We start from the raw sequence: 16,030 nt of genomic DNA, 5'->3' as shown, positions 1-16,030 counted from the left end.
TTCAAAGGGACGGGAAGCCTTTATCAGATGTGCTTTTTCGGGGAGGCTTGCACTCCACACAGATGTGGCAGTTCCTAGTTACTGTCCTAACCTCCTCGATGGAGTAGGGCAGGTTGCAGGTCTTTACAAAATGAAAGACGCGGGTGACCCCCGGGTGGCAGAGGTCCACTTGGAGGGTTCGGAGGCGGTTCACTTCTGCGTTGGCACAGGTGCCGCGGGACAGGGCATCGGGAGGCTCGTTTAGCTTCCCAGGACGATATAAGATGTTGTAGGTGGATAACTCGATCCTCCACCGCAAGATCTTGTCGTTTTTTATCTTGCCCCGCTGTGCATTGTCAAACATGAAAGCCACCGACCGTTGGTCTGTGAGGAGGGCGAACCTCCTGCCAGCCAAATAATGACTCCAATGTCGCACAGCTTCTACTATGGCCTGTGCTTCCTTCTCGACCGAGGAGTGGCGGATTTCGGAAGCATGGAGGGTGCGGGAGAAGAAGGCCACGGGTCTGCCCGCTTGGTTGAGGGTGGCCGCAGAGCTACGCCAGACACGTCGCTCTCGACCTGGAAGGGGAGGGACTCGTCGATGGCGCGCATCGTGGCCTTTGCGATATCCGCTTTGATGCGGCTGAAGGCCTGGCGGGCCTCCGTCGACAGGGGGAAAGTGGCTGTTTGGATGAGAGGACGGGCTTTGTCGGCGTAGTTGGGGACCCACTGAGCGTAATACGAGAAGAACCCGAGGCAGCGCTTCAGGGCCTTGGGGCAGTGGGGGAGGGGGAGCTCCATCAGGGGGTGCATGCGTTCCGGTCAGGGCCTATCACTCCATTGCGCGGTACGTAGCCGAGGATGGCTAGGCGGTCGGTGCTGAACACGCATTTGGCTTTGTTATAAGTCAAATTCAGGAGTTTTGCGGTTTGGAGGAATTTGCAGAGATTGGTGTCGTGGTCCTGCTGATCGTGGCCGCAGATGGTGACATTATCGAGATACGGGAAGGTTGCCCATAAACCGTATCGGTCGACCATTCGGTCCATCTCTCATTGGAAGACTGAGACCCCGTTTGTGACACCGAAGGGAACCCTTCCGCTTCGAACGCAGTGTACTTGCGATCGCTCGTGCGGATGGGGAGCTGGTGGTAGGCGGATGTGAGGTCCACCGTGGAGAAGACCTTGTACTGTGCGATCCTGTTGACCAGGTCAGATATACGGGGGGAGAGGGTACGCGTCCAGCTGCGTAAACCTGTTGATGGTCTGACTGTAGTCTATGACCATCCTATTCTTCTCCCCGGTCTTTACCACCAGCACTTGTGCTCGCCAGGGGCTGTTACTAGCCTCGATGACCCCTTCCTTCATAAGCCGTTGGACCTCGGACCTGAGGAAGACCCGGTCCTGGGCACTGTATCGTCTGCTCCTGGTGGCGACACGTTTGCAATCCAGGGTGAGGTTTGCAAACAAGGATGGGGGATCGACCTTGAGGGTCGCAAGGCTGCAGACAATGAGGGGAGGTACAGGGCCGCCAAATTTAAATGTTAGGCTCTGGAGGTTACACTGGAAGCCTAACCCCAGGAGTGCGGCTGCGCAGAGGTGGGGGAGGACGTAGAGTCTGTAATTTTTAAACTCACTCCCCTGGACCGTGAGGTCCGCTATACAGTACCCCGTGATCTCCACCGAATGGGAGCCAGAGGACAGGGCGATTTTTTGCTTGACGAGATAGTCAGGGAGAGCGCAGCGTCTTACCATGGCAGGGTGTACGAAACTTTCCGTGCTCGCAGAGTCCAGCAGGCAGGTCGTTTCGTGCCCGTTGAGCAGGACCTTCATTGTTGCCGTAGAGAGGGTGCGGGGTCGATACTGGTCCAGGGTGACTGAAGCGAGACGTGGCAGAAGATCGGAGTCGTTATTGGGCGGTGCGTAGTCACCCGCGCCGGGATCCTCGGAGCCAATCCAAGATGGCGGCGCCCATCGGTCGCATATGGCGGGGGGTGGACAAAATGGCGGCACCCATCCCCGTACGTGGCGTCAGAAGCACAAGATAGCGACGCCCGGAGGCCGCACGTGGCATTGGGGGATTGGGACAGAGAAGTTTGTGGACCGCACAGGTCCCTTGGAGAGAGAGGGGGGGTTCCCGCAGTCACTGCCCGGGACTGTCTTGGCCTGGCAAACAGACAGAAAGTAGCCTTTCTTCCCGCAGCCCTTGCACGTTGCCGATTGGGCTGGGCAACGCTGTCGGGGGTGTTTCGCCTGGCCGCAAAAATAACAACCGGGGCCAGCGGGTTTTTCAGGGCGTCTTGCGGCGCAGGCCTGAGGTGATTCCGAGTCCGTGGGGGAGAGGGAGACTGAATTCCACGCTGCCCAGGGTGCCGCCATGCGGTCAATGGCGTATGAGCGGGCGTTTCTGTTCGCAACATCGAGAGAGTTCGCGAGGGCCCGTGCCTCCGTGAAGCTCAAGGTTTCCTTTTCTAACAGTCTCTGGCGGATTTGTGGGAACTGCATGCCCGCAACAAAGGCGTCTCAGATGAGGAATTCAGTGTGCTCATTAGCAGAAACCTGTGGGCAGCCACAGTACCTCCCCAGTACAAGGGGTGAACAGTAAAAATCGTCCAACGACTCATCAGGGATCTGCTGCCTCGTAGCCAGCAAGTGCCGAGCGTAAACTTGATTTACCGGCCGGATGAAGTGTCCTTCAAGCAGTTCCATGGCAGCGTCGTAGTCGGTCGTGTCCTCGATGAGCATGTAGATGGCGGTGCCGAAGCACGAGTGGAGGACGTGTAGCTTCTGCTCCCTCGTCGGTACGTTTTCCGCCGTACTGAGGTGGCTGTTAAAACAAGCCAGCCAGTGCTTGAATGTAGCTGCTGCATTAGCTGCGTGGGGGCTGAGTCGTAGACACTCCAGCTTGATGCGGAGCTCCATCCTTTAAAAACTTGTAGATTAAATTGATGCGCGATCAATAACTACTGAAACGAAGGAGTAGTCCGAATTGAAGGCTTTAATCTACAAGATGTTTCCCCAGCAGCTCGAGTACACAAAGAAGGATGGCCGCTGGGAAACACAGGTTCTTATATCCCGCCTCATTGGGCGGAGCTACCTTACGTCTTGACCAACGAAAAGGCAAACACTTGGGCCAATGAGCAGCGAGCCTTCTCCACCAATGGTAGCTCACATTCCCTGGTACCGTAGTACCTCTAGTCATACTACCACATTAGAGTGGAGGTGTTCCCGTGTATCTGCTGCCCTTCTCCTTCTAGGTGTTGGAGGTTGTGGGTTTGGAAGTTGCTATTGAAGGAGCCTTGGTGAGTTGCAGCAGTACATCCAGTAGCTGGCGCACACTGTTGCCACCGCGCGTCAGTGGTGGAGGTAGTGAAAGTTTGAGGTGGATGGGGTACCAGTCAAGCAGATGCTTTGACCTGGATGTTGTCGAGCCTCTGGAGTGTTATCGGAGCTGCACTCATCCAGACAAGTGGAGAGTATCCCATCACACTCCTGTGGGTGAGGGGGGGGGGGGGGGGGGGGGGGGGGGGGCGGTTGGGTAGTACCTCATGATGCGCAGAGGGTAGCCCCCAATGAGAGAAACCCACTTACTGCTCGTCCTTTTAAAAACCTTTTTACAGAAACAACCTCCCACCCAACTGCCCAACCCAATTTTATTATGGCATGGCAGCATAGTATCAGGGTTAACAAGCTCAATTGTTCCTTCATTATTGATTTACAGACAGTGGGTGGGTGGGCTACCAGTTTTGGCTCCCACCTTCCTACCATGCTATGGGGGTAAGCTTGGGGGGTGGGTGGGAAAATGATGGGCTGGGCAACTCCTTTATTTGATGCGCCCCTCCCCCCCCCCCCCCCCCCCCCCCCCCCCTCTCCACAGCAGCAAATTCATCCAATGGCCCTTAGATACAGTGTACACAGGGGGTTAAGATAACATTCTGGTGCTACTCAACGTATAATTTTTAAATTAAAATCAATCTCAATGATAAATTAAATAAGATATAAATGCAAATCACACGGGCACCAATCCCTCTGTGACTGTTGGACATAGACTGTTTAACCAACAGAAGTAACAATAATATCATTTAATTTTAATTTCAGCTGCTTTAGGTTGATTGAATTTCATGTTTGGATTATTATATTAGTCATGCCTCGCTAGTTAAGGGGTGTCTTGCACATTTTATTTTCTGATTACTGACATTGGAGTATCAGTTTGTCATGCTCCAATCAATAACAGGCCTGCGTTTCACTGTAAGGATCTATTTATTGCCGAAAATTACAAAGTATTTCTGGTGCCGGATCAGGCCTATGTTGATGTTCATGCTCCATTTTAATTCCCTCCCATATTCTATCAACAGAGCCTTTAATTCCGTTTTCCCACGTGTGTTTATCTCTCCCCTTTAATACATCTATACTATTCACTTTCACGATTCCTTGTGGGAGCAATTTCCAAATTCTCACCACTCTCTCAGTAAAGAGGTTTCTCTTGAATCCCCCTATTGGTTTTTATAGGTGACTATCTTCAATTGCTGGCCCCCAGTTCTGATCTCCCCCGCAAAAGTAAACACTTATTCCACAACTACCCCACCAAACCACTTCATTATCTTGAAGGCCTCCATCAGGTCACTCTCTCAACCTTCTCTTTTTTTAAGAGGAAATAAATCTCAGCCTGTTCAACCTTTCCTGACAGATGTAACCTCTCCTTTCTAATATCATCCTTGCCAATCATTGTTTGCACTTTCCCCAGTGCCTCAATGTCCTTTCTATAATATGAAGAACTGGACCGTGCTCCAAATGGTGAGCTTCCTGTAGTTATTTGAAAATGGATATCATCCAATTAAAATCACAGAAACTGCCATGACACGCAATCGTCATACATTGCCAGATTGAAATTATTTTAAATTGATCTTTTTGCCTTTATCCTGAACTCAATCTTTATTGCCTTTAATATATTAATGCACTGCAACATGCTCAAAAATTAAATGCTGTAATTTTTGAATGTCAAGTTACCCAATATGACCCTCACTGATGTTAATGATGCTTTTTAATATCCATGTGCTGAATTGTGCTTTCTGGGGTTCAGTGCTGATTAATAATAGTTCCTAAGTGCACACATGTATCAACATGTATCATCAGAAATGCCTCCAGATTTAATTATAACAGAATAATGACTGCTTCACTCTAAGCGTTCATATCTAGTCAATCCAGGGACAAACAAGACGATTGTAAAACAGGTGTAAAGAAGCATAAAGGATTTCAGAGTGAAGAAACACTATCGGAATAAAGAGCTGGGCCTGAATTTTCCGCATGCACTCAAGGAGGCCCAGAAGCGGATGTGAAACCCATTCCCAGCCCCGGAAGGCAATTTCCCACCAGCTGGCCAATTAAGGATCATCCAGTGTGATGATCCTGTGTGAAAGTCAGAGCGCTGCCAGGGACGGTGGAGAGGGCGGGTGCCAAGAACAGGGAGAGTGCAGCCTGGCATTCCAATTTGCTCCCCCAGGGAGCTGCTGACCCGTGAAAGATAAATATCCACAGTGAACCCATGCCACGAGTGTCTAGGCAACACAATCACACACAGACCTCAGTCCCCAGACACGTTTGTTCATTTGAGCTCAGCCCTGACATTCCATCCCGCCCTGGATCAGGCCGCAGTGAAACTGTAAAGTCTGCCTGGCCATTAGGCCCAACCACTAACTTTAAAAGCAGACGGGCCACCTAAAATTGCCTTCAATTTGGTCCCTCAATGGGCTAACTTGCCTGCTTGATTGGCGGCGGATGCGCTACTGACTCTGATGCACCCACAGGCTGAAAAATTGCGCGAGTGCGCGATGATGTCAGGACACGTGGCCAACGCCTTCTCACATAAATTCATATGTTTCGAGATCGGAGCAAAGTAAAAGTCTGGCCCAGGAAAATCTGATGATGTTTGGCTTTTCACTAAATTCTTCAGGTAGAAAGTGCACAGTGTGGACAAAATATGCAGATTAATGTCATGCTCATTGTCCAGTTCTTAGCAAGGCAGCAGATCAGAATGATGCAGATAGAAGGAATTCCATTTATATAGCGCCTTTCACAATTCCAGCTAAGAGGAATATCCCAACTTTCCTACTGATGGAATCTGAAAATTAGATAAACTATGAAGAGAAAACTAAAGAAAGGTTCTCCAACCCACCACCAGGTAGGAAAATCACAGGGGGGGGCGTGAATCCCGCCCCCGCCGTCTGCCGAATTCTCCGGCGCCGGAGATTTGGCGGGGGTGAGAATCGCGCCGCGCCGGTCGGCAGCCGCTCACAGAGGCCCCCCCGGCGATTCTCCGGACTGCGATGGGCCGAAGTCCCGCCCGTTCTTTGCAGGTCCCGCCGGCGTAGATTGGAGTAGGTCCCTTACCGGCGGGACCTGGTGACGCGGACGAGCTCCAAGGTCCTGGGGGGGTGCGTGGGGCAATCTGGTGGCCTGGCCCGCGATCGGGGCCCACCGATCCGCTGGCGGGCCTGTGCCGTAGGGGCACTCTATTCCTCCACGCCGGCTGTGTCAGGCTCCACGATGGCCGGCACAAAGGTGAACCCCGCCCCCGCGCATGCGCGATGATGACGTCAGCAGCCGCTGACTCTCCCACGCATTCACGGACCCCGCCGGCTGGTGGAGTCCCTTCGGCCCCGGCTGGCGCGGCGCCAAAGCCTTCCACGCCGCTCGGTGGGGCGCAAACCACTCCGGTGCCAGCCTAGCCCCTGAAGGTGCGAAGGATTCCACACCTTTGGGGCGGCCCAACGCCGGAGTGGGTCCCGCCACTCCACTGCGCCGTTTCTGTCCGCCCCACCGAATCCCGGAGAATCCCACCCAGTGGGCTCGATCTGCCAGTCGCGCTGTACCCGAAAGGCAGCGTGGCCGGTAGATTCCAGGAGATCTCTCTTCCATAAACTACCCAGCTTGCCACCTCTCGCGAGGTCTCACGCGATCTCGCAAGACTTCGAGATATGAATCCCGCCCATGGTGGGCAGAATCAGTATTTTCCAAATCTGCATATTAGAGTAAGACAGCTCGTCTCCAATCTAATATGCACTCCCCTCGGGCGAACACCATTCAGAACTGGTCCCCACAAGCAGCACCTGTGGAGGGGGGTATCCCAGGGGATCCGAGGCCCCAGGTGCTTGCGCTCTGGGATGGGTGGCACCTGGGCAGTGCCATCTGGTGCCAGACAGGCATTTTTTCCAAGCTGTGGATTGAGTCCAGGAGTGCCCTACGTGTGTGAGGTGGGGTGCAGGGGGGCCCTGAGGACCCCCTTATAGGTGAGTTGGGGATTCACGGCTTAAGAGATCTGGAAGCCAATTGTAAATGGCATTGTGAACTCTTCCTGCACTGAGGAGTTCTGGCGAGCACAGCTCCTCAGTGAAGGAAATGGGTCTAAATGAGGCCTCAGTGAGCATTCCCTATTGAAGCCCTGAATGAAACAGAATGCCAGTGGGTAGCGTGATGTTTCTCAACCCTGCGAGCACCAGGAAACACCCGGCTAAACGCGCTCATCAGGAGACTCTGTTCCAACTTGCTTAGATTGCGCCCAGTTTCTTCCCTGATTGCAGTATGTCCAAACTCTTCACACTAACAAAGTACCTTTGAAGTAGAATCACTGCTGCAAAGCAGGGAACACTACAGCCAATTTTTACACAGCAGAAACCCATAAGGAGCAATGTGATAATGTCCAGATAATCTGTTTTTAGTGGCATTGGTTGATAAACACTGCAAGAGGCTTAAACAGGGGTCTCACTACCCTCAAGGCTTTTCACCCTGTACTTTGGTATCAGCGTCACAGAACAAACCAAGGATATAATTTCTACTCACTAGCCAATGGTATTTACTGATAACACCAGTTGTTTAATAAGACCCGCGTGCAGGAATTTGTTCCCGGGTGATCAGTCCGCTGAACAAGTTCTTCCACACGACTTCTTTCTTTTGCAAAAATATCTGAAAACGTATGACAAACATTTCATAATGGCCATCACACAAAGTGCAATAATTCTCTACGTACTTCATGTTGCACTCTTGAGGTGCTTCAACATAGTCAAAGAAACATTACAGACATTTCAAAATGGTCATTACAAATGGTGCAAAGGTATTTAAGTTGTTTACATAGATCAAGTTGCACTCTGAGGTGTTTCAATACAATTTTGATACATTTAAGATTCACCGTATATATTCAATGTGAGTCATACAGCCAGCGCTGGCCCTAGGGTTGCTGGCGCCACGGGCAAGCTGAACTTCGGCGCCCTTCGGGGTGGGGGGAAGCCGGGGGGGGGGCGGGACCAGGGGCGGGGCCGGGGGCGGGGCCAGGGGTGGCGGGGCCGGGAGGCGGGGCCAGGGAGTGGCGGGGCCGGGGGCGGCAGGGCCGGGGGCGGCAGGGCCGGGGGGGCGGGGCCGGGGGGCCGGGGGGGGAGGCGGGGGGGGGGGGGCCGGGGGGGGCCCAAGGGGGGGGGGGGGCCGGAGTGAGCCCGAGGGGGGGGGCCGGAGTGAGCACCGGCGAGCCTGGATCCATCCGCCATGTTTGTGTGGGGCGGCCTGAGGGAGGGCGGCCACCGCGCATGGGCTGGTTGGCACCGGCCCAACTGCGCATGCGCGGGACCCGAGTCTTTTACGTGGCGCCCCTAGCACATGGCGCCCCGGGCAACTGCCCGAGTTGCCGGTACCTTGAGCCGGCCCTGCATACAGCCCGAGGGGGTTCTATACAATTCCCTTCCCCCCTCAGTTCACTACGGCTGAAAGGTCTTAGACAACGACCTTCCTCCATTGTGCCTCTGCTCCAATTTTTAGTGTAACCCTCAGCACATAGTCCTGGGCTTTGGGATGTGTCAATCTGCGACACTCGATCAGAGACAACTCTTTGCACTAGAAGACCAACAAGTTTCGGGCAGAACAAAGAGTTTCTTTCACCAAGTTGATAATCCTCCAGCAATAGCTGATGATTGCCTCAGTATTCGTCCCTGGGAACAACCCATAGAGCACAGAGTCCTGCGTCACTGAGCTATTCGGGATGAACCTCGACAAAAAACATCTCATCACTTCGCAGACCTTCTTTGCAAAACACATTCCACAAGGAGGTGGGCAGCAGTCTCTCCTTGACTGACCAAGTCACACATGCTGTCTACAGCAGCAATGTTCTTCAGAGTTGTGGCTTTATACCCCTTGCTAACTCTGGTCACTCGGCACATAAAGTAATATCTTAAATCTAGTCATCTGACTGGAGTATCAATCCCACCCTTGACCATGCAAAGAAAACCTGCATGTGGTCATTTCCTGCTCGGCTGATGTCTCCCGATACGGGCCAGTAATACACTGGGCTAAATTGCTGGCTTTTAAAGCAGAACAAGGCAGGCCAGCAGCACGGTTCAATTCCCGTACCAGCCTCCCCGAACAGGCGCCGGAATGTGGCGACTAGGGGCTTTTCACAGTAACTTCATTTGAAGCCTACTCGTGACAATAAGCGATTTTCATTTTCATCTTGATAAGGCAGCATCAAAGCCATTCACACATACCCGTTATCTAGGTCCACCTCACAAGTGGTTACATTTTAACACAAGTATAAAGATAATACATATTGGAAGGAAACAAAGAAAGGCCTCATAGCATGACCAAAATGTCTTACAACACAGGGAGAATTCCTCTACTCTTTTCACAATTATGCCCAAGAATCTTTCAATCCAACCAAGAGGGCTGATGGACCTTGATTTAACTTCTTCAGCTGAATGACAAGCACCTTCGAGAGTGCAGCACTCCCTCACTACTGCACTGGAAGTGTCAGTCTCGATTTTTGTGCACAGGTCTCCAGAATGGGCCTTGAATCCACAACCTTCTGAAGGGAGGACTGGAGTGCTACCCAGTGAGCTACAGCTGGCACATAACGAAAAAGGCCAGGCACCCATGATGCACTGGGCCTCTCTGGATGAGGAAAAATACACCTTGAAATAAAAACTGGACAAGTGTAATTTTTTTTTATCAATCTCAAAAACATGAGAAAAGAACAACAACCAGCATTTTTACAAGGAACCACTGAGGCCGACACTGAAACATTGTTTTAAAGGCATTGGACAGGCGGCACCGTGGCGCAGTGGTTAGCACTGCTGCCTCACAGCGCTGAGGACCGGCTTCAATCCCGGCCATGGGCACAGTCCGTGTGGCATTTACACATTCTCCTCGTGTGTGCGTGGGTCTCACCCCCACAACTCAAAGATATGAAGGGTAGGTGGATTGGTCATGCTAAATTGCCCCTTAATTGGAAAAAAAAAGAATTGGATACTTTAAATTTCAAACAAATTAAAGATATTTGAACAAGAATTTGAAAAGGGAAAATATAGAAGGATAGAGGACAAGGTAAGAGAAATGGGATAAGAGCAGAGAGCTCCAATCAAAGAGCTAGCAACGGCGCAAACATTATGGACCGAATGGGCTCCCTAAGTGCTGTAAATTCAGTAATCCAGTTGGACTGCGACTGTTATGAAAGTCAAAGGGCCAAAGTGCAGTCCAGCATCACCTGCCCAAAAAATCAATCGATAATATCTAACCGTGCTCATTCCCCATTTACAAAGCATCTCCCCTCGCCACTTGGCATTCTCCTAATTGGATGTTGCTAAGAATAACACAGCAAATCTGTTATTCAATAGCAAAGTAAATGACTGGAACAGTCAGATTACTTAGTAACTCGCTGCAGATAGGTTCAGCCTCAGCTTTATTGTAACTCATTTGAAAAGGTAGTTTTCAATAGCTCTCCACAGATCTGGCAGAATGTCAAACACCTGGGCCTGTTTGGTCCCAGGTCGATGGAGCAACAACTGCAACTTCCAGTTATGTAGCAACTTTAACACAGTAAAACCCATCCCGAGCCACATTCCAGGAGTGTTATCAAAACAAAAACAAATGGGTGCGATTTTTCAGCCCTGCCAGCAGCAGGCGTCATGGTGGGCCCGACGGGGAAATGTGGCTAAGGGCCAGAAGCTGGCGTAAAAAATAGATAATAATAATCTATAATCTTTATTATTGTCACAAGTAGGCTTACATTAGTGGGGGGTGGAGGGGCTCTGCAGTTACAACATTTCTAGTTTGGTGGGGAGAGTGAAAGCTGATCTGGCAAGGTGGGATGGTCTCCCTCTGTCACTGGCAGGTCGGGTACAGGCGGTTAAAATGAATGTGTTGCCGCGATTTCTTTTTATTTTTCATTGCCTGCCGATTTTCCTGCCAAAGGCTTTTTTCAGAGAGACTGAGGGAAGGATTACTTTGTTCATATGGGGAGGGAAGGTGGCCAGAGTTAGAAAAGTGCTGCCACAGAGGGGAAGGCAGGCAGGGGGTTTGGGTCTTCTAAACCTTATGTATTACTACTGGGCGGTGAATGTGGAGAAGGTGCGGAGCTGGGTCAGAGGGGTTGTTTCCCAGTGGGTCAGAATGGAGGAGAGTTTGTGCAGGGGGTCGGGATTGAAAGCACTAGCAACGGCACCGCTCCCGATGGCCCCGGGGAAATACTCATGGAGTCCGATAATAATAGCTTCATTGAGAATTTGGACACAGTTTCGCCAACACTTCGGGTTGGGAGCAGGGTCAAGGGAAATGCCCATTCGGGGGAACCACAGATTTGAGACAGGGAAGTGGGGTGGAAATTTTCAGAAATGAGAGGAGAAGGGGATCAAGATGCTAAAAGATTTGTTTCTTAGGGGTCGGTTTGCAGGATTGAAGGAACTGGAAGCGAAGTATGGGCTGGAGCAGGGGGAAATGTTTAGATACATGCAGGTTCGGGATTTTGCCAGAAAGGAGATACAGAGTTTCCCGGTGGAGCCGGCCTCCACATTGCTGGAGGAGGTCTCTGTGTGTGTCCATCAGTGTGTGTCTGCACCATGATATACTGGTGTATATTATGACCAGCGCCGGCCCTAGGGTTGCTGGCGCCCCGGGCAAGCTGAACTTCGGCGCCCTTGGGGGGGCGGGGCCGCGGGGGGGGGGCCGCGGGGGGGCGGACCCGAGGGGGGGCGGACCCGAGGGGGGGCGGGGGGGGCGGACCTGAGGGGGGGCGGACCCGGGGGCGGGGCGGGGCGGACCCGAGGGGTGGGGCAGACCCGCGGGGGGGCGGACCCGCGGGGGGGCGGGGGGGGCGGACCCGAGGGGGGGGCGGGGGGGGACCGAGGGGAGCGGGGGGGAGCGGACCGAGCAGGGGGGGCGGACCGGGAGGCAGCCCTGGGGGAGGGCGGCCACCGCGCATGCGCTGGTTGGCACCGGCCCAACTGTGCATGCGCGGACCCGAGTCTCTGGCGCCCCCTAGCACATGGCGCCCCGGGCGACTGCCCGAGTTGCCGGTGCCTTGAGCCGGCCCTGATTATGACATCCCTCCTTTTATAAAAAATGTTGATATAGGCATGTGATAATAAATAGTGTGGGTGTGTGGAGAATGTACCTAGCTACGTGTGAGGTGCGAAGACATATGTACAAAGCTATATACAGGGAACAAGACTATTTACAGAGGAAGGTGCCTGGAGCAGATGACTACCATGAACTGGAACAACCAACGAATCTATTTTCAAATCACTGGATAACGAATGCAACAATAAAGGATACAGGAAAAAAAACATTTCAGGGAGTCCACATGTGTACAGAGTTCATAAATTCAGTCTCTGAGGTGGGCGACGAACTCTGGTTGACTGTAAGGGTGGCACACCACTCATCATCCTGGCTGACGCTGTGGACGTGGACGGGTTCAGTGCCACGCTTGGGGGATATCCTGTTTGTGGTAACGACGGCAATTTGGAACGGGACCTGTGGGTCATTGTAGGCACAGTCGGAAGCAAGTTCATTGATGACTGGCTGGATAGCCCTGACATCTCTGTGGGGCTGGGTGGACCTCCTAAATACAGCAGGCAGGGAAGATCTACACATTGCAGCGTAGTGGCCTCGTTTGCCACACTGCAGGCAGCGTCGAGACTTCGCGTAACATTGCCGCTTTAAGTGGGCGGAGCCACAGTTGCCGTACGCTGGAGTGTCAGGACTTTTGTCGTGCCATTGCGCATGCGCGGGGCGATCCAGAGTGGCGCGAAGCGGTCCGTGACATCAGCAATGGCCGTAGAGAGAGTGAGCTGCTTTACTTTTAGTAGCTCCTGGCACAGGGGCTCAGATTGAACACCAAAAACAATCTGGTCACGGAGCATGGAGTCAGAAGTGGACCCGTGGTTGCAGGACTGTGCAAGGATGTGGAGGTGGGTAATAAAGGACCGGAAAGGCTCGTCCTTACCCTGAGTTCACTGCTGAAACATGTATATCTCAAAGCTCTCGTTGGCCTTGACCGCGCAGTGGCTGTTGAACTTTATAATTACGGTCTTGAACTTCGATTTGTCCTCCCCCTCATCGAAGGTGAGCGAGTTGCAAATGTGCAGAGCATGGTCCCCGGCTGTGAAGAGGAAGAGAGCAATCTTACATGCTTCCGAGGCAGCTTCCAGGTCCCTGGCCTCAAGGTACAGCTGGAAGCGCTGTTTGAAAAGTTTCCAGTTCGAGCCCAGATTCCCTCCAATGCGGAGAGGCGGCGGCGGGCGGACGGAGTCCATTCTGTAGGATGGCTGGAGACTGGTGGAAGGCAGATCACTGAAAGGTATGTCTCAGAAGTGCAAGCATCCCTCAACTTCTGGTACCATGAAGTGTTGGCTAGTGTAGACTTGAGGGATGAACAGACACTTCCAACACTGATGAAGGTTCAACTCAATTTTATTAACTACTTCTAACTAACTAACACATGATGACTGTGGGTCTAAATGATGCTAACTTAAACTAGAGCCTTGTCCGAATCAGTTGATTCTCTCAGCACGTGGTGTAAGTCTGTGCTGGGCTGGATGAGTTCTTGTTACACTCAGAGGCAGCACCCAGAATGAGCGGGAACCGTGGTGCCCTCTGCCTTTATAGTGTATGTATTCTAACTGGTGATTGGCTGCGGTGTTTGTACATGTTGATTGGTCCCTGTGTGTGTCCATCAGTGTGTGTCTGCACCATGATATACTGGTGTTTATTATGACAATGCTGACGACAGGAGGACTGGAGAAGGGGGTAGTGTCGGCGCTTTACGGAGCTATTTTGAAAGAGGAGAAAGCACCACTGGAAGGGATCAAAGAAAAGTGGGAGGAAGAGTTGGGAGAAGATATGGACGAGGGGTTCTGGTGTGAGGTGCTCAGAGAGTGAATGCCTCCACCTAGTGCTCGAGATTGGGGCTGATACAGCTGAAGGTAGTATAGAGAGTACACCTCACGAGGGCGAGGATGAGCCAATTCTTTGAAGGAGTAGATGTGTGTGAACGTTGCGGGGGGGGGCCATTAATCACGTTCATATGTTTTGCTAGCGGATTACTAGAAGGAGGTTTTTAGGGTAATCTCTAAAGTGGTGCACGTGAAACTGATCCTGGGCCCCCAGGAGGCCATAACCGGAGTGTATATAAGTTTGGCCAGGGTTGGAAACGGGTGCGGAGGCAGATGTTGTAGCCTTCGCCTCGTTGATCACCCGAAGGCGGATCCTGATGGGTTGGAGAGAAACCTCTCAACCCTGTGCCCTGGCGTGGCGGGAGAATCTGTTGGAATTCTTGACTCTTGAGAAGGTTAAGTTTGAACTGAGGGGAAGGACGGAGGGGTTCTACAATTCATGAGCATTATTCATTATGCACTTTCAAGAACTGGATAACATTGAACATTAGTTGGGGCGGGTGGGTGTGTGTATTTTTTTTTTAAATATTTTTTATTCTCCACCTTTTTCACATTTTCCCCCAAATTTACACCCACCAACCATAAACAATAATCAATAACAAATATGTCAATCCCCATATCAATAACAACAATTCCATCCTCCCACCAAACCCCAAACATTAGCCCGCATGTTCACATAAACAAATGACAAAAAGGAATCAGGAATCACCCATAGTCACCCTTAATACACACAGCCCCCCTCGCAGACATGAAAACAGCCTGACACCTCCCCTCGGATTCACCCTTAGCACCCACCCCATCAGGCCCCTTTTCAAACCCTGCCCCTTGGCAGTGATAATGGCGCACTGCCCCATGCCATCCTGGCACTGACACCCTGGCAGTGGCACCCTGACCTGGGTTTGGACCCAAAGGGGTGTTAAAGAGGTCGGTCCAGTGCCCATATGCCCCTCTGCCACTCCCAGGCAGCAGAGGGTGGGCCCCCCAGGTGTCCTGGGGGTTGGATGGACTCCGGCTTGGGGCAAGGAGTTGGCTCTCCCCGGAATGGGGGTTGTGTGACTGGACTGCCCCTTCTCGCCAAGGGAAAGCTGAAGATCACTCTTGGCAGAGTGATTTCAGGCGGTTTTCTGATCAAACTCCTCATTATTGTCTGTTTACTGTGAAGACGTTGAAGTGGCCTGGTCAGTTTAATCTCCATGCCTCTTGGACATCTGGAAGGCTTCCAAATCACAGCAGCATTCCATCCTTCAGAAGACACTCCCCTTTCTCTCTCTCAGAAGTTGTAGGTATGAGAAGCCAACTTGAAGCTGACTTGGCAAGTCAGTTTCACTGGGGCGGCGGCGGGGCGGTGGGGAGGTGAATTAACTTTTGGAGCCTGTATGAGCAGCAGGTGCAACCAGGACACTTTGAACTACTCTGCTTGACTGCTGCAGAGTAGATCATACAGTGCACGGTGACACAGTGGTTAGCACTGCTGCCTCACAGCGCCAGGGACCCAGGTGCAATTCTGGCCTTTGGTGACTGGCTGTGTGGAGTTTGCACTTTCCCCCTGTGTCTTACTGGGTTTCCTCTGGGTACTCCAGTTTCCTCCCACAGTCCAAAGAAGTGCAGGTTCTGTGGATTGGCCATGCTAAAAATTTGCTCCTCAGTGTCCAAAAATGTGTGGGTTAGGCAGGGTTATGGGAATAGGGTGGGAAAGTGGGCATCGGCAGCGCACCCTTTCAGAGAGTCAGTGCAGACTCGATGGACTGAATGGCCCCCTTTTGCACTGTAGGAATTCTATGGATTCATATTGATACAAGCCAGCAAGGCCCAAGCACTTTCCCATTCTTCACAGCTTCTCACTCAGCCCCA

The sequence above is a fragment of the Scyliorhinus canicula genome, chromosome 20 (assembly GCF_902713615.1).
Source record: "Scyliorhinus canicula chromosome 20, sScyCan1.1, whole genome shotgun sequence".
Taxonomy (NCBI): domain Eukaryota; kingdom Metazoa; phylum Chordata; class Chondrichthyes; order Carcharhiniformes; family Scyliorhinidae; genus Scyliorhinus; species Scyliorhinus canicula.
Note: the sequence above shows the minus strand (reverse complement) of the source record.